This window comes from Lichenostomus cassidix, chromosome 2, assembly GCF_008360975.1.
Source record: "Lichenostomus cassidix isolate B80296 chromosome 2, HeHo_3.0, whole genome shotgun sequence".
Taxonomy (NCBI): domain Eukaryota; kingdom Metazoa; phylum Chordata; class Aves; order Passeriformes; family Meliphagidae; genus Lichenostomus; species Lichenostomus cassidix.
In genome coordinates, this window is record NC_139482.1 from 97,263,769 (window position 1) to 97,287,734 (window position 23,966).

Genomic DNA, 23,966 nt, shown 5'->3' on the forward strand with positions numbered 1-23,966 from the left:
ACCAACTGGTCAGTTGGAAGCTGTCTCTGCCCATGGCAGATGTGTTGGAATTAGATAATCTTTAAGGTCCTTTCAAAACCAAGCCATTCTGTGTGTCTATAGCATGAGTCCCCTAAGTCCCCTCAGCAATACAAGTAAGAGGCATTATCTGCTGGCCATCAGCCCAATATCAAGATGTCAGAGACGTGTTAGAATAGGCTCTCAGCCTGAAGGTGAGATTGGTGCCTGAAGGGAACATTTTTGCAAATGCTGAGTTAACAGAGGGCAGCATAATATATTTGATATTGAGATATTTCCTATTAACGGAGCAAGGACCTTGGTATTGAGCACACAATTCTGCTCAACCTCATCAAGATGTATTTTTTTTCTGCTTGAATCATGGCAAGGTATATTCTATTAAAAACAAAAGAGCTTATACAATCAAAATGAAAATTGAATTCCTACAGGGGAAAGGTTTTAACAATAAAAGCTGTGAAAGTCTCCTGAAAGTGAGATTCAGTCCAATCTGACACAATAAATTGTTTTGCTGTTGAACAGAGTCCCACTAACAAGTATAGATTACATGTGTAAGGCCCGGGTTTGCCTGCAGCTAATGTACCTAGAAGATGTATTAACTGTGCAGCTCTCCTGGTTGCAGGCAGTAGAAAGAATTTGTTTCTATTTAAGTATAGGGTAAAATGGCAAAGGATTTGAACACTTAAGCTTAAAGTCAGACAAATATTCAAAATATTTAACACCAGTAACTGACTTGTTCTCAATAATCTAAGGAGGCCTCATCCTTAGCTACAAGTTAAATATGAAGTATTATTTCAGAGGATAGGGAATAAAAAAGAATTACATTAGTCACTGATATTAAAATGCTAGAAGGAAAAAGGAGGTGTGCTCTGTATTCTGCTGCATGCCTCCTTGGAACTATTAGTACTTCATGCTGTAACAGGCTGAAAATGAAGTGCAAACTCATCGGTGTAATTATTTCTTCTCTTCCTTTTGTGGAGGCTGTGCTGAAGGGTGGGCATCTTTAGCTTAATCACTGATTACATTTGTTGCCATATGAATCTGTGAAACAAGTGTAACAAATCTATTGCTATGCTGAGTCCTTGGGAATCTCAGTTCCTGTTCTCAAATTTGTAGCCCTGCTGTAGGAAAAACAGAAAACCCACTTTTTCCTGCTGATGGTTTGAATTGCTCTAATTTGTTCTGGTAATGGCCACAGATGTCACAGTATAAAAGGAAGCCCGACCCCACAAAAAAGATTGCCATTCTGACCTTCTATTGAATTCTAGAGCTCTTGCCCTTTTTTGTCTTCTGAACAAACCCAGCACTCACAAACATGCTGAATGGAGTGGAAAAAACAGCTTGACTCTTGTGAAAGAAGTTACAAGCAGAGCTGAGATGGCCGCTTGCCACTTACCCTGTCAGGGTGACATCTGCCACAGTTTGCTGAGCTGCTTTTTTTTAGGGAAAAATGAACCTTCACCTCAGCAGGGCTGATCCTCTCCCCCCACCCCTGCACCTTTGTTCTGTTTCTATTTTTTGGAAACACTTGCATATTTTCTCCTGTTTCTGGAGTCCATCTTTTAGGAGAGATGAAAGCTCTATCTTATGGGGTTTATACTTCTTCAACAAGATCCTGATATTATTTCTCTTCTCATACAATAAAAATTTAGTTTATTACATTTACCACTCTATTTGTCTTGGCAAAAAAAGACCAGCAGATTAAGTCAAAATGAATACAGACAGATATCTCCTCACACTGATAACAGTTCACTTACATGATACAGGCAGGCAACTTCCACATGATTCACGCATCTTTGCCTTTAGTCCATATTTTGGTCAAGTGATCTTTGCCATGTTCAAGACAAAATGTGTGAAATTCTATTTTTCTATTTGCAGGAGGAAGTAACAAATCTTGTAGCAATATTGATTTTGGATGCAAATACATGTGCCTGTGTGTATGCACAGGGGTGTGTATTTGCCTGTGTCTATGTATTTCCAAGATTTTAGCACTTACTTTATTTCCATAACTGCTTTTTATGTAAGCCTAAACATTACTCTGCCACAAAACTGAATACAGAGCAGGATATTGTTGCAGCTTTTACAGGCAGAGAAAGGGTAATTAAAGAAAAATAAGAGAGCATATTCAAAACCCTCATGTGCATGGTGAGGGTGTAAGTACCCTTGGCAAGCCAATAAGAGCATAGATTTTGATCTGTCCTCCTAACTGTCTCAAATGTACTATTCAGCATCCTCCAGGGCAGAGACATGCCACTTGGCAGAGGGTATGGTCTCCCAGTGCTACTCCAAGCTGTCTCTATTTAATGAGTGCAGAAAAAGAGGGAATAACCACCAGAGAGGAGACCAGGTGACAGTCAAAGATATAATGTGCAAATCACCCATAAGAACATTTTAGAAGACTATAGCCCATGCTCATGCTAATTCATGTTTGCTCAATTAGAGAAACCCAACAAGCATGTACAGTACGTCATTATTATATTCAGCAAGCAGAATTACATAGATCGGCATTTTGTTCAGTATAAAGCATTCAAGTGGGAAGCCTTCCTTTATGCTGAAATAAAATATTCTTTTTGAGCATCATGTTCAAGAGAGTGGAACACAAGGGAGAATTAAAGAATAATGTTAAAGCAGGATGAAAATATAAAGGATTTTAGAATATTAACATTAGAACCTGTCTTGGACATTAAAATAGAGTTAAGGATTTTCCCCATGAGATTTCTCATAGGATACCCATGGGAGAAGAAAACTCTCTTCTACAGGAGTATGTCTGTTTTTATATTTATCTTTATAACTTTACATCTATCTTCATATCTTCATTCTTTATGTCTTTATCACTATCTTTATCAATATCAACATATTTCTATTAAATTTTATCATCACTTTATACTTCACTAGCTTGGATCACTCCTTTTGGGGTTGCTTTCAATTTACACACAAGCAGCAATTAAATATTCACATAGTGAATTGTTCCTTGGTTTCTGTTCTTTCTTTAAAATGGAATTATTATAAAAAGTATACTAATTATGAGGTTTCTACTTTGGATCAAGCCCACAATGGGCAGATTAGACAATGTAGAAAACTGGGACAAGTTTATTATTCACTTATCTCCCAGACAATGTTGGAGTTCAAAAAGACCCACAGTCTACTGAAACCCAGAACAAGAGTTTCGCTATTTTGTCTTGTATCTGATATGATCTCTAGTCAATTTGCAAAGCAAGTTTCCTTTCCTTTGCAGAATATTGCGGTGCATTGCTAAGCTGTTTTTTTGTTTGACTTCTGTGTCAGAGACATGTAAGTGATGAATTAAATTATTCTTTCATTGGAATAATTCTTATTTTTGCAATTCAGAAAGCATGGTTGGCTGTACATAAATGTGAAATATGCTTATTGTCAGAAAACAAACCAAAGTCTCATGAAACTGCAGAAAAAAATAAAACATAGAAAGAAGAAAGAAGAAAAAAGAAAGAAAGAAAGAAAGAAAGAAAGAAAGAAAGAAAGAAAGAAAGAAAGAAAGAAAGAAAGAAAGAAAGAAAGAAAGAAAGAAAGAAAGAAAGAAGAAAGAGAAAGCTCAGCAAATATGACACTTACTAGGCCAACTGTCCTTCCCCAAGGATTCATGCTGTCTGGCGATTTCTGTCCAACTGTTTTATTTTTTCTCCCTCTATTCTCTGCTATTCATCATCAGTCCACCTCTTATTTTTGTTCTTTGGAGTAGTAACTGACTCCCACCAGCACCAGCAATTTGAGGTTACTAAGGCAAGTGCCTGTGTCCTGCTAGAATTGATCATTGGTCTGGGAGTATGACACACATATGACAGAGCAAGGTCACTCAACTTCTTTCCCCCCATTTTTCATTTCTATACAGTTAGCTATCACTTCAAGGTTCTTCCTCCCAGCCTGTCATGTTGTTCCTTATTATACTACCACATGAAAAATAGAGAGTACTCCAACCTTTACGAGATATCATCTCTTAGGTATGGGCTGCTAACTGCTCAGAAACACTCTTCACTAAAAAAAAGTCACTGAGGCATGCTATTTTAAAAATACAGGTTTTTTTTTTCTAGTAACAAGTTTTACTACAGGAAAAAAGCTGCAAAGAAAGAAAGAAGCCAACTCATTAGGAATAACCTATTAAATCTTAATGAAAATGCTTTGTAGAGGAGTCATATATCTACAGGGATGACATAAATAATAATTCAATGTGAAGTAAAAATTCACTCAAATACCTATGATAGTAACTTTTGTTGATGTAAAGCACTTTAGGATATTCCATAAGTGCCATTAGGCTATTTATCTTCGAGCAAAAAAAGCATTTGGGAGTAGTGCAAGGTCTTTTGTTTAAAATGGATAAACTTACTTGCATATTAAAAATCAGCCTCAAGTTCTGACATCACTACTCCACTATCAAATATTTAGTGGTGTAAAAATACATTTCTTTTAGCAAATATGTGAAGCAAATTTCCCAGCTTTCTCTTTTGTTTGGTTGATTTGACATAGTTACTTATTTCTTTGTAGGAGTGAATGGCACATGCATTGACAGATTCCTAAAACTGTAATTCCTATCTGACGGCCAGCATCTGAAGCCTCAGGAATGTTTTTTAATTAACCTTAATACATAACTGAATTAAATCCTCTGAAGGAAGAAAAATTATTGATTGTTCTGTTTCACTGATTTTCAGAAACAGAGATTGGATGTAAACATAAAACTTGAGGTTAGTCCTTGCTAGACTGTCTTCGTGATCTAGCAAGAATTGAAAGTGTCATATTTTTACAGATATTATAATCCAGTCAGAATGGGAACAGAGTTTCATATGAGGTCCAGCTGCTGTAGTCACTAGTGCAAATCAAAATCACTGTCTTTATACCAGTTCGGGTGCCAGTCTATCTGATGTTGACAAGAGCTTACAAAGGCACAAGAATGGAAAAAAACAGACACATTCTGAGGCCAATGACATAAGAAGATTTAAAAGATTTAGGGAAGTATAAAGAAATAAACTTTGGCAGAAAAGATCCTTCCTTCAATGGATTTAAAAACTACTGAAAACTGAAAATATGTTCATCCATGCAACATAAATCAATCTTTAACTCTTGGATAATTGGTAGAAAGATTGGTTAAGGACAATTACTACATTGTTGAAAACTGACTTTTGGAAAAAACTGTTCTGGCAACCTTTTGACATTTAAAGACATGATGTTAAGATAACCTCATACCTGAGGCCCCTGGTATCTTAGAAAATAAAACTGGAATGGGCCTTAAGGCATCATTAGATCATTCCTTTACCAAAAGGCAGAATCAGCTGAACTTAAGACTTTGCTGACAGATGTTTCAATAGTTTGGCCTAAAAGCCAAATATTATTACATATCTTCCCTCCTGCATCTAGACCTCCATCCCCCTCAAACTTTTTTTTGCTACATCACGTTTTAAAATCTTGTATTAATCACCCCTAACTCAATGCCTAGCAGCTCATAATCAAGAAATAACACTTGCCCATTCTCACTCATAAGCACTGCAATAACACTTACCTATTCTCACTGCTGGGTTTATGCCCCTGATATATATATATATTCATGCTGTCTCATATAGAATGGCATTCACTATTTTTTTGTCCTGCCCATGGAGATCACAGTGTATACTTTGTCCTATTCCTTCATATATTGCTTCTCCTTTTTTCCAGTGTTCTAGTAGATTTCAGTATTTAAAAAAAATAATAATATATTGTAATAGACTGCCTTTTCATGATTAGGCTCTTCTTTATTAAACACCACAATAACTGTGTAGGCTTTTCAAAATATTCTGCATGGTGAGATTTTCCTCAGTTCTGTGGGTCTATAGCCTTATCCATAGCACAATCTTATTGCCTGGGTGGTTCAAAAGCATTCCAATGTAATGATCTATATCTATTTCTATCAATTTTCTTGAAATGTTACCCTCATTTTGATCTTTAAATTTTCTTAAAAAAACTTGCATTTTCTCTCCGTTCAAGAGTCTCATTCCAATATTTGCCCTCAATCACATTTTGCCACTCTGCCAACTTGTATCTAAATCATTGCATTGTTTATCCCTGTGTAAATGACCAAATTAATATTGATATTAGTCCATTTGGTGAAGCTCCCAAAACAGGCAGAAAAATGAATGTTTGCTTTATGTGTGAAATTATTAAAGTGTAACCAAAGCAAAATGATGCAACTAAATTGGCTATGATAAACTACAGATAAAAAGGTTCAGGTCTATGCATGTGCGCAGTGACAAGAAAGCAAATATACATATGTGACCTGATCTTTCTTCTGGGGAAAGATATCTGTAGCTCACAGAAACAGGATGCATAGATTAAGACCTCCATATGTCCATATTGTTATAGGCTTATCATGAGTGTTTAATTTTTGACTGTTCTCTCTTCAGATGATAATATATCCAAGTATCTCACCACATACTTATAAGTTGTCATATTTCTCTCTAAATTTGTAAAATTGCTACAGGATCACTGCAAAAATACTGCCCTCCATCCCTCCCTCCACCAACATCCCTTGAGTTCCCCACGAAAAGCACCCTCATTTTAAAACACCAGCAATGCCCCCTGCGAGCTGAATTACTTACAAGATGACTGGAAATTGTGTGAATATTTCTGCTTGATAAATTTCAGTGAAAAGATGAGTTTGTCAAATCCAAAAAGATTTGAAGACAGATATCAATGTATATTGCCACTGAAAGTTACTGCAGGCCACGGCCCAGCTTTCCTCTCCAATGTAACTTCCTCTATCATTTGCTGAGTTTCAGGCTAAGGGCCTTTTGGATCACAAAGAGTACTCTGAAAGTACTATGTGGTGTCTGATTTATTTCTATTGATGGAACTTCTGTTTTCTGCTGCCCCTCTTTGAAATGTCAGAAAGATGACCAATTCCAACAGTATGCAAAATAGAACTGGAAAAAGAATTAATGGGGAAAATTATAAATATTTGAAGATGCATACAAGCTAGACAATAAATGAGATCATTCTAACAACCTCAGAAAGAATGTTATAGTAAATGACATATAAATTAATAATCAGAAAGTACCGTGTGTATGCTAAGTATCCAGAAGGAAAAAAAATCAACCAAAAACCACCCTAGAATTGTAGTTATGGCAGACGCCAGATAAATTGAGTAAAAATACACAAAACCTCATCAGAGTCTAGGGCACTGCTAAGAGTGGTAGAACATGCTTGACTAGGTTGTCTTAGAAGTAATTAAAAATATTGTAACAAGAAAAGGTCTTCATACAAGCAGATCAAAGAACAGAAATCACCTTAATATTTTGCATTATTCATATTCGTCTAATTAAAAAAAGACCAAAAACACAATAATTGCTGTTCTTAGGGCTAAATGGTAGCTCACTAACCAAAGATGACATGGTAACTGTCACATGTACATTTTGCAAAGCAGAACTATACATCGGTTTGGAATATCAGAGTTGAAGTCACCATCCCCAGCAGTAATATAAATAATCACAACACCTCATCAGTTTTTCCTCTGTGAACAAGAAATAAAACTGCTGAAGCCTGAAATGAATAATTTATCTCAAAAGATGGCAATAGTGATAACATCAACGGTTACAGGAAAGGAAATAAAAATTTCTGTTGTCTTAATCATCTTGTGGTGAAACACAGTGCAGTGCCCAGCTGCCTTGTTCCTCTCCTCCCTGGAAGGAAAACTGACACAGCAGTGCCAGTGGATGAGGCAGGGATCTGTCCCTTGCCCATTTCTCTCTGTCTTCCCCTGCTCCTCCAGGGCTGCCTGCTGTGCCATGGCTCTGCCTTCCATCTGCAGGCCAGCACCTCTTGCAGGAGCAGCAGCCTGGGAAGGGGCAGCACCTGCTTACCGCAGAGACCAGAAGCCACCCCCTCACCCTGAGGATTCATGCCTTGCTGATAGATGCCTCTTTTTCACTTCAGAAGCAGGGAGCCATGTGTGAACACATGGGGCTTGGAAGGATTAACTTTTTTGTGTGTGTGTTTCTGAAGTCCTGCTTTACCTCTGTGTTGGCAATTTAAGAGACTTTCAATTACCTTCATCAGAGTGTTCACTCATGCAACTCCAATAAGTAAAATAACTAGGTCTAAGCATGCTTTTTTTCCTGATGGATGTTGTGGTTAAGAGGACATGACAGTGAGCTGCAAGAGTCATTATCTATTAATTTTGCTGGTTTATTTTAGTAAGCAATTTATAGCTTTTCCAGAATGTCTTTTACATTTTCCGCTCATTAATTGAGTCCCATTTATACTATTTCTTTTGCATTAAAAGATGTATTGCACTATTTAAAGTCTTAATTTAGCCCATATGTCAAAACTATATCTAAATGAGCCACTTAGAGCACTTTTGTATGAATTACATTATGTATGTCTTTCCCTCTGTCTTTTTTATCCTTGCAGTTTCAATTTCCTTATTAGATGGTAGGAAAGGAGCAAATAAAATATAAGTATAATAAGCAGCACCGTTAAAACACAACTTGGGACTTCCAAGTCAAGTTCAAGCTGTAGAAGATATTTTTAGTGTCTGAAAATCCCAGGCTTTTAATTTATCTGTTTTCCTGATCTGTGTACTGAAGTTATTGCTGCTATCCTTAACAAAAAGGAGGAGCATGTTTTCTCCAGATAATTTCTTCTTTGTAAGCTTAAGTTAGGGAGATAAAAAAGCAAACAACAGAAGGGAGAATCAAGGAGGACCATTATCAGGATGTCTTTCTCAAAGCTCATCTCTATTTCCATCTTTTGGCAGTCCTTTTGCTCCAGGAAAAAAAGACCAAAACAAAACAAAAACTACCCTCTCTACCCTATAATCTACACCATTATTATTGAGGTTAGGAGACAATCTGTGTTTAAACAGGGTTAATTTCTTTTTCTGGAGACTCTTCTGGAGGTATTGTATGCATATTTGTTTTCTGGCCAGTAATTTCTTCTTGTTTTATATATTAGCTGCCTAAGCTGTGAGCTAGATAGCTGGTTTAAACTTTTATGTCTTTCTTTCCTTTAATGTCTCCTTGAATGTCCCATGGACTCCAAAACACTGTATTGACAACAGGGTACATGAAACATTGTTCTTTTCCATGGTGGAAGCAGGCAGCGACATCTCCCTTTGGGAGTAGTACCTTTGCACTGTTCAAATGTGTGTGTAACTTAGATGCTGATACAGATGTTCACAGTAATGATGTTTGTCATCTGCTCCATTACAGATGTGAGAAGCTCTTTTCCACTTAGCGCTACATAAGGTGTCACTCTCACAGTTCTTTATGTTTCTTGCTTTATTCAGAGAGTTTGGTGAACTTTTATTCTACTTGTCTTTTTATAAGCAAAGTATGACCCTTTTAGAGTACTTAAGGCATGTGCAATATTTTAAGGATCTCAATTAATACTCGTAAAGACAGCTTTTTGCCCATAAAACTGAATATTTTCAACAGAGGTTTACTTTTCCTTCTATGCTATTTTGTGCTAGTATATTGCATATTATAAGATACAATATTGCCAGTGGTTATAGTAATGATCTTTAACATCTGTTCTTTGCAAATACCAACTGTTTCTTAATTTGGTGCCATATTTAAAAATAATTACCTACTTTCAGCCTTCCAATTTAATGTCAAGTCATATATAATTTAAATATATTTTACTACATAGCTGATTTTGTTTCCTTTATTCTGTAGTTGTTTTCTAGCTTATAACAGATTACTATTTCTTTCACCCTGGATATATTTGATGATGTTAATAGCACTCCTCAGTGTCTTGTTTCATTGGATACTTTCTTTCCAGCCTGGCTAAAAAACTACAAAAAAAAATTACAGCCATTTTATCAATTTTTTTCCTATTTTACCCTGACCAAGAATTTGAATGTACTACAATTTGGAGATATCTGTACTGATATGTAATACCTAGCATTGTTACTCTTTCCTAGTAACTACTTTCTGCACAGATTGGAGTATTCTTTTATTTATTTATATATTTATTTTTGCTATGCTTTGAAAGACTCTGTGTCTTGGACCAAATGCCTTTATTATACTGTTTTTGGAAATCACTCCAGCTTCTGGACTGCTAATGGACATTCCCAAAAACAAGACATAGAAAAATTCTAAACCCAAGGCTTCAGTATTATGGGTCAGTTAGTAAATTTTCAGCTATCATTTTTTACATATTAGAACTTTGTTGGGGTTATTTGTTCCAAGCCTAACTTGCTCTTCATTTCTTCAAGAAGAGCTGCCTAACTGGTCCCTGTGCCTTGTGCAGAGTCCTTTTCCCTCTGTACTGGAGGGAATCATGACATATTTTCAATTTAATCATGACATATTTTCAATTTACTCACTCTATGGAAAGGCTTCAGTTATTCAGGCCAATCTGAAGTATTATCACCTTTCGAAAAACCTGTTCTCTCTTTTAGATCTACCCCGCTGTGTTGGAAATATTTTTTACCTTTCTTTGTCTTCAAGATAACATTGGAGAAACTTGAAACCACTTAAGGATTTGATCAGGCTATTGATAAGAATAGTTCAGAAAAAGAAATGAGAATCATCTAACCCCATAATGCCTCACTACCTCATTTTGGTAACTTTCTGGACTGGTTAACATTACAAACTGTTGAAAACTGTCTTCTCTAGTTAGACCTCAGACTCACATAATGTGGCTATTCCAATGTTTCTGCAGTGATTTCTGTCCTGGTGCTGCATCTATTCCAACTTTCTGCTGAACATATTTTAAGTACCCTAGAAATTCATGGTCATAAATATTCTCAGAAGAAAGCATAATCTGCGAAGATGTCTTTAAAGATTATTGTAAGTAGATATTCCTGTTAAGCTTATTACAGTTTAGATGAAGAAGGCTGGGTATTGCCCTAAGTGAATATGAAGAACACATCTTGTAAATATTGGTCCAGTAATTTGGTGCAAAATATTGGTGCAAAACCGGCATGAATGACCAGTGTAGTAGAAATGCAGTTAAACACAGCCAAAATGCATTTTATGTGTAAAAGAATACCTAGAATACTTTTTCGTCCTTTAAGACAAGAAAGTAATTTGAATTAATCAGGAACTGCATATAAAGCCAGCACAGATGCACAAGTTTTTACTTTTAAAAAATATCTGTGAATATCGAGTTTTCATTTGTACTTATAGCTGTACTTCCTGAATGGCAATACACAGAAGCTGAGGTCTCAGAACATTTTCTACCTCTTTCTGATCTGATAGGGTCACTGAACAGAATATCCAGAAACAGAAAATCTCCAGCTTTTCAGACTTACAGACACTGGTAAATTCAAAGAGGATCATTTATTTGCACTGGAAGTGCTCTGGTATGAACATACAAATTTTTCCAAGCTTTTCTATTTTTTGCTGTTGAGAAAAAAAATTCAATTTTCTGATATTTTCCTCATTATGCTTAAAACAAACAGATTGAATACAGATGATGAATTATTGTTTTTAATGTATGAAAATCAGACTTAAACTTTAAAAAGAGCATCAGAACCTCTGATTTTCAATTGAAGTATTTAGGGTATACATATTTTGGCATGAAGGAACTATATTCTCTGTATGTACAGTACCTTACACAATGAAAATACTGTTTGTTAGAGTCTCCACTACATTACTGTGCACAGTATGAAAAACTAATAATATTATTAACCTACTGGGGTAACACTTCAGAACAAATTTATATCTTGAACAGTGCCCTTAGTTTTTTTGAGAATTACATTTCTAGTGCTTTGAAGTTTTTATGAAATAAAATCAAATGGTAAAGATGCAATATAAAAGAGTGAATTGGTCTGTGACGATGTATTTGCATTTGAAGTAAAAAGGGCAGAAAGTCAAATACTACTAAAAATGAAATGTCTTATCATTGACCTCTAGAGAATGAATATTATTCCTTGTAATATTCCTGTGTTAATTTTATTAGCTACAAATTACATTTTGAACAGCTCTAAATTCCCTGTCTATATTTCTTATTTTAAGAATGATTGTAAAAGTTTATGTATAAAAAGTACTAAGCTATAATTTGTAAATATTATGTGACATTAAGAAGGAAGATGAAAAAGACTTATTAACTTGTTTGATGAATCTTAGGGTATTATGCTGTATACTTTGTTTCTACTTTTGCTGATGATTTTTTGGAAATAATCCTAATGTCATATAGCACTTTTTAAATCCATTGTACCTGGTTATTAAGATAAATTAATTGAGAAAAATTAATCTGTGATGTGTGTATCAGAGGTTCTTTGGGCACTTAGGGAAAAATCAAGTAATTTCCTCAGGAAATATTACTTCTAGACTACAAACTGAATTTATTTATTGTGTTGAAGAAGAAATATTTGAATGCTCATTCCTAGAAATGTAAGTTCCAGAAAGTTTTATGATCCGGGAGAATTTGTCAATTTACAAATGAGCAAATTGAAATGATACATTATTTGCATACCTTTTTTTTTTTTTTTTTGAGAACATAATTTATTTTGCTTTTAATTATAAAATTGAAGTTATTAAATTAATGAAAATTAATTTTTTCATTCCAATAACTGAACATGAGGAATATATGCTTTGACTTAGGAGGAGATTGCAAAACTGCAGCTATAAACATCATCTTAAGTCTTCCACTTGAATCTCTTCATTGAAATGAGAAGGCAACACTTTCTTTTTCATTTATCTGTATTGTGTTTGTCTGTGTGAACTAAACAATTTTTACAATGTTCAGGATGTTGAACAAAAACATACAAATAACTACTCATAAGCATTTACTTTTTTTCCTTGAATATCTCAAAAACTTCGTGCTACAGAGCAAATATTAACTTGTCTGATGAACAAAGAATCTCAAATTACAAAGCACTGTGGTAAATGCATACTTGTGCCACCAATTCAGTGCATCTGATATTTAGAATGGTTTGCATAAATTCTTCTGAATTAATTGGTCTCAAATCATGTTATAAACAAAGGACAACAAGCACATCATCTTCAAAATCAGACGTTTTTATTCCAGTTATAGTCTCAAAAGTTAAATGAAATAATAACTAACACTATCACAATTACTGTATTAATAAGTTATATTTCAAAACGTGGACAATTAAAATTATTATGCTCAGGTTTCCCAGTATGCTCCTTTTATTTTTTTGGTGAAGTGTTCTTCCTTTCTAGTGCCCTGCCGAGTGCAGAGGTCAGTAGCTTCTGTGAGGCTTAAATGAAATTTTGCATTGAAACATCAGCATCCGTAGCCCTTCACTGGAAGTAGCTAGCTCTTAGTATGGACAACATCTTCCCCCTCACTGCCTGAAGCCTTTTTTTCTTTTTTCATTTGTAGTACCTTGATCTTTCTTCATTGGTCTGCAGGACCATGTCACATCCCAATGCACTATATATGGCATGTTTTAGATGTTTACCCAGGTTACCAGGTTACATTCTTCTCATAAACTTTGGCATGTCATCTCTGGTACCATCCCATGCACTTCATTTTAAGGCCGCTACCCTTACCCTGTGCCTCCCCTCCTCTCTGTAGCATTTCACTCCAGGATCATAGAGAGTTCATTCTGTACCAAACACAGCTGCTGAATGTGGATATCAAACAGCTACCAACATGCATGTAGCTATACACAGGAATGCATGGGTATACACAGATACACAATCTTACAGAGGGAAAAATGAGAAAAAAAAATCAGATCGTTATCAACCTGATCACTGGGTAACCACTTTTTTGGTTAAAAAAGTTAAAAAAAATAATCTTCAGAGATTTTTGCAATGCCTTGTAAGTCCTAGGGTATGCATTGTTTCCTCAATACAAAATCTGTAGCCCATTACAAGAAATAACATCATTCTACAAAGATTGAGGGCTGATCTGGTATTCTTGAAAAAGGTGGTCCTAAGAAGATGTAGTCCAGTTATACTACATGTATAGGATCACTGACTAACTAACCATTCTAAACTCAGGCATTAGGTCATTGGCAATGGAAATCTGATAAGCTGATTGTCTTGTTAAACTCCAGCATAGCAGATTTTTTTTTTCTTTTTAATATAGAGCCATGTGAGAGACTATACAGAAACTATTCTGTGCCGGTCAGGCCTGGAACATGCTTTTAATGCAGAATTTGCAATGGCATATGCTATTTGATTTTGTTTTCTGTAACATAGTTTAAAGTAACAAGCTGTAAATCTTGAAACTGCTACTGTCAGACTTCAAATATGCATTTAGATATAGGCATGGAATTTTGTTAAGAAGAAAGGAAGATTTAAACTTTACAGCATAAAAAATATTCACATGTAAAAAATATGATACAGAGAAAACTTTTGCCAAAATGGTCAAATGTACTGTTTTTAGGGCTGCAGTTTAAGTGATTTTAATTAGTCATGTTGAAATTAAAACAACAGTAACAGCAATGCATTACAGTAGTGCACTAATCAAAGGTATGCCAGAATTTTTATCTTAATTGAGCACTGAAAAATGTTTTTTTCCCCTGTGAGATAAAGAACAAACATTTTGATTAGTTTAATAGCAATAATAATAGGAATGCTGCTTTTAAATTCTCTAAGGGTAAATCAAATTTGAGACTGGGCCTAAAATAAATGTTACCAGTGGGTGAACTTGAAAACACTGGGAAATATGAATTTGCCCTTCAGAAAGCAAGTTATGTGGCCAAGGTGAAAAATAAAAAGTAGATCTTCAGTTGTTTTTCACAAAACAACAGAATCTAAGCACGCTATGGCATTCTTGCTAGATTTAGCTTCCTGATTCCCTAAACCTTCTCTGAAGAGTAGAGTCATCCAGTGACAATAATAGTTGCTTCTCCTATCAACATCCTTCCCTGTGAGAAACCCCACAGCCACACCATTTTCACGGGAGGTGGGTTGGCTCCTGAAGGCAGCAGCCTGGCACAAGCTGCTCTCCATCTTGCTGCGGGTGAGCTGGCCAGCACCCAAGGCAGGGCTGACCTTGCTCCTGGGCTACTCACATCTTCATCTGTCTGGGGCCTTGCTGTGCTCCTCATAGGTTGCTCTCCCCTTCCTCCTGGCTGCCAGAATAACTGGTCCTCCATCTGGCTAGTGTCCAAACCAATCCAGTCACAGCTTCTCCATCTGGTTTATTCTTGGAAAGATGAACTGGATGTTTTCATTTAGAATAGTCAATCTCTTCCTACCCTCTCTCCTCAGCCTACTTACTTCATCTACATTACACTTTATTTTGGCTAGAGTCTGCATAATTGTGGAGAGGAGATCTGGCTGCCCCCCTGCACCCCCTCCAATTTTTTTTCCCCTTTGATTCTTTTCTGTCCTCCAGTAGCAGAAAATTGCGTAAATACTGTGAAATTGTCACTCACAAGATCACTTCAGCATCATTAAACAACTTTACTGCTTATTCTCTGTTTATTTTGTAAAAAGAAACCCTGCTTCCAAAAAAACAAGTACAGCTTAAAATCTCTATTTTATATTTTTATTGTATTTTAATTGTCCCTTTGATACCCCACTATCAATCACATACATCTATCCATTCCTTTCTCTCCAGTGGGTAAAGATTTTACCAACACAGATTCATAGAAATAATTCCATATTAATATCTTATATCTTTGTTACCAAGGAGTAAAACACATAAAGAGAGGATGTTTTTAAAAGAAAGAGCCTTTGTGAATATTTTCTGTTTACCATAAAATATCTCATTAGGCAGGCGGATTTTTCCCTCGGATTTTGTCACACAAGGTCTTGTTGTTGCTTGACTCTGACTCTTCGAGGTCAATGCATTTCCATGCTGTTACTCATGTAGGATTCACATCAGGGCATCAGCTGGTCTAATTGGCAGACTCTACACAGGGGCCAGTGAAGCGAGGTACATTTGCATTCATCCATCCAGCTCTTAGATCAAATAGGACCATTTTGCAAGCAGCAGTTACTCAGTCCTATCTGTCTTGTCTTTCATATTTGAAGGTCATAGAATCATAGAAAAGAAGACCTGAATGGTTTGGTTTGGAAGGGATTTTTAAGGTTATCTACTTCCCACTCTTCCCACCATGGGCAGGGACACCTTCCACTAAACCAGGTTGCTCAGGCCACCATCCAACCTGGTCTTAAACACTTCCAGGGATGAGGCATCCACAGCTTCTCTGGGCTGCCTGTTCCAGTGTCTCAACACCCTCACAGTAACGAATTTCATCCTAATATTTAACCTAAACCCACCCTCTTTCAGTATACAGCCATTACCCCTTCTTAAAGTGATTACCCCTCCTTGCTGCGTGTCCCTACCCCAGGAGAAAGATCTTGGCCCTTGCTCAAGTCTGAGGTCTGCACTGGAGACTCCTCTTTCAACAGCTGCATTTGGATGGAGGCATTGGCACACCACCAGGGTCAATGGTGCAGACCCACTCACAGGTTCCTCTAGGTAAAAATGAAAGAAAACAAGTTAGTAAATTGCATTATAACCATAGTTTAGGATAAATTGTTGTGCACAGAATGCAACTGTAAACTGTATTAAATTCTCTTGTGCCAGGAGTCTACAACTGAACCTCAGTGTAAAAAAAAACAAAACATTTTTCCCTCTGAATTAGAAAAATAAATAAAAATAGGGGGATTCTTAATGAACAGAGGATGGTATCGGTGCTGAACAAAGCAAGGTTCTTTTCATTTCATTTTTGCTGGCTGAAAAACTTTTTCTCAAGGTGAATACATAAGCCCAGTTTTTTCATTCTAAGAAACCAGAGAGCTCAAAAAAATTTCTCTACTGCTTTCCTCTATTCCCTACCTAGAAAACAAAACAAGGTAGAGGTTTAGGGTGGTACATGGAACATAGACTGGGGGTACCTGGTCCTATGTGATTTTTTTAGCACCTATGGAAAAAAAAAAAAAAAAAAAAAAAGATTCTGCTTTTATCTCCCTCGTGGTGGAAGGGATGAGAGTTGGATCCCTACACAGCAGCTCATCTCAGAGGATTTTAACTTTTCACAGTTGTCTTACAAGCTATCATTTAGGCTTTTCTGGTGGGATATGGCATGAAAAGTTGACATTATGGAATTCTTCAGATGAGAATCCTTAATTTTATTTTGTTCTATTTGATTTCATTCATTTTTCAGAACTGAAATGTCATGAGGATTAATTGAAAAAGAAGAAACAAAAAACCAAACAAACCAAAACACATTGACATTTCTGAAATTGGACTATTTAATTTAGTTTTGCTGAACTAATCCAACAGGGTTACTTTTCTGCCACTGAAATTTGTGCATAAGTGTCTCTTCCACAAATGTCCCAGCCTTGTAGTCCCCATTCCAGCTCTTGTACTAATTTCAATACTAATCTTCAAACTGGGACATTATAATGCAGCAGGATACTGAGCTGATCAGACACAGTTATACTTTTTCTTCATAAACTTACATTTAGTAGCTCTAATAATTCTATCTTAACTTATTTTTTTTTTGCTACATGTAAAGGGGTGTGCTAAGACTTGCATTGCTACTTACATAGAAGGGAATAGCTCTCTAATATTTGTAGTTGACTGACCATGTGTGTGAAAAAATATATGAGGGTTACGTAAACAAATGGAAAAAAATATTTGCCTTTTTATTCTTCAATATACTTTATAATTCATGGCTGACCTCTGAATTGCACTACATATGATCTGAATCTCATGAGAGGCACTGTTCTCTCTGCAGGAGACAGGTGGGAGAATATGAACTAGTTACTTACAGACACCAGCCCAATTCAGGCTCTTAGGATCTGATCATCAGCATGAGACCTCAGGCTAAAGACAGAGATGAGATGACATCCCCTATTTCATTCAATTTATGTCCAAACAGTGTTTAATAGTAAGACAATAAGAGAACTCCATTCCTTCAGGGGATCATTTCAAAGATTTTGCTGCTCTGAATTCATTCTTATTTGATTCTATCTTGTGACAGGAATAGAAACAGAGGGGGGAAAGACAATCAGGTGTCTGCATATTATTTCCCAAACACACTGTGTTTTATCATAACAGTATTCACTGAGAAAAGAAAAGGAAAGGGGAAAGGAAAGTAAAAGAGAAAGGAAACATCTTTGGAAAAGTCTGATTACTAGAAGATATTTCAATTCTTTTAAGGAATGGTTATGCACCATTTCCACAGGCTTTTCACACGAGCCACTAAATACACACTTAAGTAATTATATTTTGTTGCAACTCATTAAACTTTTTTCCCTCTGGCAAAAAAAAATCATTACACAGAAAGCAAAAAAATACACAAGATTATCATTAAATACTATAGAAAAAGACACAAAATTATTGTTAAACTGATTCCAGATAATTCAATGAAAAAGACTCTCATTGTAGATTAATCCATGCATTTTTATATTTACAGTGACTCGTGTAGTTTGTTGCTTCTCTTCCAGAAGCTGTGATTTATAAGATATTTTAGTGGGAATGGAATTCTAGTTGCAGAATTATTAAAGTGAAAGGAAAAAAAGTACATTAAAAAAAAGAAATTATTTTATTCAGCATTGCATATTTATTTTTCATAGTGACAAGAGACTGCTCAGGAATGAAAAAAGTTATTGCATTTTAGCCTATGAAGCCCTCCAGGCCTCACTTCTCTTTTGTCTCTTGGTTCTCCTTGCCTCCTCTTGGAGTTATACCTTTCTTAAGTGGTTATAAGTAAGACTAGCTTTATGGAAAGCTGCGTATCAGAATCTCCATTAAAAAGCCCATCTAGAAATGGCAAAGATCCCAACAACAAAATAAAACAAACAGCACAAATCCCACAAATTCAGTATCAAGTCCCCAGAGACACAGATCTTATGAATGGTTTCATTGCTACTGCAAACAATGAGACTCCTATTTTCACAGCACTTTCACCTTTTAGGGGTGTTGTTCTGGCTATTTACCTAATTTGGAGTAATTCTGCTTAGCTTGATGAAAATTCCAAATGGAAATTCTGACCACAAGAGCCATGATTTGGGCATAGATAACATGGGAGAATCATCCCCCTAGAAATCATGGGCTCTGTCCCTCTCTCCCCCACACTTCCTGTCCTTCTCTGAGCAAATTCAACTTGCTCTGATATCAGACCACTGAGTGAACCCTAGAGACTGAAATCCTATGAGATCAGTCCAATTAGGGAAATGTCAAAGATTGCATCTCCTTGAATGAACCCTTTAACTTTTTCTTTTCTTTTTTACAGTGTTCTTTATTTTCCAAAACTTAGGCAATTCTCCTGGGTTTTCCCATCTTAATTTGATTCTGGAAAATAGAACATATTTTCCTTAAAAAAATGGTTAAAAAAAAGAGAATAACCCCACTGAATTCTTAGGACTGTATTTCTTCAAGCGATTATAGCATGTACAGATATATCCATAAAATATGATTGGTCACTATATTTGAACCAAGGTTTACCTTTAAAAGAAATTAATATATATAATGTTATAGTTGGCTGATCAGTAACTAAGTTTTAAATTATATAGACATTTTAATTCCAAATTTATCATCACACTATCTCTAAGCAGAAACTTAGTTTAAGCTCTATGTTTTGAATTGAGAAAATTCCTATTTTTAATTGCAATAGAGACAGTGAAAGAAAATACTCCAAACAGTTTAACTTGAATTATCAGTCGCCATTGTCTCCTCATGAATATAACAACTCATTTATTTATGACGTTAAAAAATACGTTCATTCAATCCTTCTGAACCTCCTGTAAGGTTTTGCTCAGGCGATGAGTAGGGTTGTTCTGCTGAACTTTCCCATATTGCTGAGGTCCCTTTCTGCAGGAAATATCATGGTCTGTGGGATCAGGAAAGAGCTAACAGGGTAAAAGTTTCCCTTCATAGGCGGCAGTCCAAATTATTTCCTTTCAATGTTAATATCGAAAGGCCTGCTGGTCATTAACAGGTGCCTACACAAAGAGAAGCAGAGACTGTTTATCACATGAGAACATTGAACTGGGAATCAGTGCATGTTTCTTTTGAGTTTCGAAACCTTTTCTCATAATTGTGTGTCCTAGGTTGCAATATAGATGTAGTTAAGTATTCTATTACCACCAGCTGTGGGCCGTTAGCTGCTATCACCTGCTAATGACCCACTCCGGATGACAGGCAATGGGCCATCAGGGACCCACCGTGTGACTCATGGACTTATCTCATCCCATTGTGGGATGCTCTGCCCAGGAGGGAGGAGCCAGGTGTTCCCACCTGGATATAACCTGGCCTTGGAACTGCCTGAGCTAGCCCTGTCTACTGGCTTCCCAGAGGACGAGAGCTACTACTGGATCTTCAGCTGGAGACTAGACCTTCACAGGATCACCGCTTCAACTGGACTACTTCAGTTGGACTGCTACTACCACCCTAACAGGGTGTTAGGTTGTATCTGACTTTGTCAGTGCTTTTCCTTGTATTATTTCACTTATTTTTAATTTCAACCTTGACTTGTGATCTCCCACTGGTTTGTTTTTCAAACCAATACATTGTGCAAATTAGCCTTCTTATTTGACTTCTTTTTTAAGGTGTGGTGTATACAACTATTTTTCTTACTTTTTTCCTTATAGCTGCATACCATCTCCACCTTGTCAAAAACCTGGCCATTATTCTGGCCAGTTCCCCTCATCAGTTCTTCCACAATCATTTCCAAGAAACTTCCATTTCTGTTCGCTTCCTAGTTTGCTTCATTTATATTTGCTTCACGTGGCACATCTTACTTAGATTATATCCTGTGACAAGATCCAGAATTCTCAGTAAATGAGAATATCTTGTTTACCAACTGCCAACAATGGTTTTGCCCTTTTCTTACATCAATGTCTAGTTAATTCTGCCTTGCTGAATGAAATGTCACCTCTTCCTTATTGGTAGAAAGTCAGTGAGAAGCAGAGCTCATAAAAAAGCTGTTTTTCCAGGTGGTAAATGGTAACATATCTCCGAATTCCAATTACACTTCCTCAGTTTCCACAGATCTTAGGAGTGTCCTTCTCCCCCATCACATTCTTCTGGTTTACATCAGCTGCATCTCACTCTGTACAGAGCTGATGTCACTCTATGAATCAACAGTAAGATGTAATCATTCTTAATAAATAGCAGCTCTCACTGAACATTCCTGTTACTTAAACAAGCAAATAAACAAACAAAATAAACAAACAAAAAAAATCATGAATGATAGAAGGTGCAGAATTTAGGAAAATGTGATCTTAGTTCATGTTAATTCCATTAATCAAATCTAACATCAAGTTTTAGACAAAGAAATCAAGTTTTGCCTTACACAGGCAAAAAAAGCTTGAGGTAAGAGAAGCAGAAATAAATCTATCAGCTTGTTTTTGGTATATAATTTCATAAATATTTAAATAACATTGACTAGGAACACAATATTGTCAAATAAACCTAAGCTGTATAATATAATTAACATTAATATTAATAATTAATAAAAATAAAAAATAAATAATAATATTAATACTGATATTATCAATTAAGCTGTATAATAATATTAACATCTGCTTTGATTTAAGAAAAATATTAACTGATACATCTACTTCTTAGACCTAAAACTGTATATAAATTGATAAATTGTATGTTTGTTTCCAGCCTGATACAGAAACTGTGTAAATTATACTGAGGTCATTAAGATGAGATAATCCACAAAAAGTTATCAGATCATCGTGAAAAGACTGACGAGTGATTCTGAATAATCTTACAAAAATCCAGCTGCTCAGATAATTTACATAGTAGTTTCTTATAGAGAGCAAGTATTTTTGACTCTGAAAAGATGGACATGGGTGGGTGGACATCTCTCCAGTGTTACTTCAAGCCCATTCAATTCAAGTTTTAAAGTCTGTGATATTAGGGGGGGTTGTGCTTATTTGGAAGCAGTTAATTTGACCTTGACATCTATATGGAAATACAGCAAGCAGAGATTCAGTGTTAGCCAAGGCACCAGACTTCACATCTGCATCATTCAGAGCTGTTCTCTTTACAGACCATGTTCTAATCCTGTTGTTTTACAGTATTACCCATGCTAAAGAGTTACATTTCCTCATTTGCCACCTCTTGTGTTCTGCCCATGAAATTCCTGAATATCTGACAAAGATCTGCAGGGCTGGTCAGAATTTATTTACTTTCCAGAAGAAGAAAAAGGTAAAATAAATGTGACCAAAATACAGACAAGAGTTTTTCCATTTCTACATAGAAACAGTTGTTAAATTTTCTGAGACTGGATAAGGAAGAATAAAAAGGGGAAGAAAACTTTTCTTGAGATGGGTTGGAGCTTTTTTTTTTTGGTTTTGTCATTAACCAGATACCTTATGTCTGACAAAATGTCATGTTTAGGTTTTTTCCATATAGGACTTCTCAGAAATCTTCTTGGCCTGGAGCCATAACTGATGTAGCACTAGTCTCTAAGTTATCCCGCTATAAACATTTTCCATAATAATTTCTGAAGTATTACTGCAACACACAGTTCTTTTTTTTCCGCCAAATAACCTCCTTTCTTTATAAAAGCACAATGAATGTTTGAATTATTGTTCAAAATTTCCTAAACTGACTTAAGATAAAAGATTATTTCTATGAAAAATTACAACCTTTTGCATAATTATTGGTTTGTTTTTTTTTTTTTTTTGGGGGGGGGTGTTTCCTTTTTATTTTTTTATTAATTATATCATTTCATTAAGTTTTTAGTTTGACTATACAACCCCAACACTAGCTAGTAGATAAAAGTCAACTTTCACAGAGAGTTATAAGAAAAAAAGATTTATTTAATGTCTCTAAAAATATGTAAGGAGACAAAAAATATCTTGGACATATGTTTTTTTCTTGGAGTGAAGATTTTATGATTCTTGAAACTAACTTATTTGGTGGGAAGAAAAATGGCTGGAGGGCAAAATCCAGACTATAGAAACTCTCTTCTTTGTCTAACTTTTGTGACTACTCTAAATTGGCCACTTTTTTCCCTGACTAATCTCTAAACAGAGGGCATATCCCTTTCACTTGCAAAATGCTCTCACACAAAATGAATTACCTTCCCACCACCCTGGTTACTTGCCAGGGAGTACTTTATTTTTCCACTAGGAAGAAGAAAATCAGCTTGTATTTTGCTTGCTGGAGCCTTCTGCATTTTAATTCTGAACTCTGAATGAACATCAGAGAGGCCTTATGATGTTTTGCACAAAAGTGCCTGTGTTCGTAGTTTTACTCAGGGCACCCAAAATAGCATGCAGTAAGCAGTGTCATACTGTGAGTTTTCAAAAGTAAAAGCAGAAGTGACTTATACTGGCAGGAAGCTGTAACTCCCGGAGTTTTCTGAGGATCTGTGAAGTAAAACAGAACTGCTTGCTTCTCTGCATCCCATGTTTCATGCCACTTTTGCAAAATCCATTCCTTTGTACCTAGAAGGCCCTGAATTTACACAGGTAAGATATCTCTCTCTATTTTCTTCGTTATTATATTCTAAAATCAAACTTAAAACATTTATCTGTGTGCCTCCAGTGCAAAAGTTGCAAAAGGCAAAGACAAACCCAGAAGCCACTCTAAACCTCTAGAAAGAGAAATCTACTTTTGTTGTTTCTTCACCGTCCAACTTCTAACTGTATATAACTTCTTCTTCTATATCTGTGAAATTCCAACTTTCTAAGTTGGATTTACCAGAGGAAACACTCAATATGCTTGTTTTGTGTTCAACTTGCACATTAAAACTTTCATGCTGATTATTACTCCATTTCTGCCAGGCCCCCAGCTCTGACAGAGTGCTTGGAACTGCTGCACTTCTGCAAGTGATTATCACTAAAGTGTGCTTACAGATTCTGAGGGTGACATCAAGAAGAGTGCAAATTCTCTTGTTTTAAAGGAACATTGGGAAATACTCCCCATCTTGGTACTCTTCACTCCACTGTAGCAGAAATAATATCTTTTTTTTCTTATTTTCATTCACATTTGTATTCCCATTTCTCTTTATAATCCCCCACCTGGCAACTGCAAATTCTTTCAGACCACAGAAAATATATGCTTCTACTTTTGTCAGATCTCAAGTGTGAAATGGTAATTTG

The 23,966-nt window shown here is 35.8% G+C and overlaps 1 protein-coding gene across 3 annotated transcripts in view; it reads left to right on the forward strand.

Annotated features, from left to right (window-relative positions):
* Window positions 1-23,966, forward strand: part of CDH19 (cadherin 19) — a 116,019-nt gene that overhangs the window by 24,567 nt on the left and 67,486 nt on the right. The window contains exon 2 of one of the 3 annotated variants that reach the window (XM_085052466.1): window positions 21,933-22,062. The exons of 1 other annotated variant lie outside the window; for it this stretch is intronic. The gene's annotated coding sequence lies outside the window, so the exon portion shown is untranslated. Of the gene's footprint in view, window positions 1-21,932; window positions 22,063-23,151; window positions 23,334-23,966 lie in introns of those variants that run through there. One more of the 3 variants, XM_085052465.1, reaches the window with a different exon arrangement.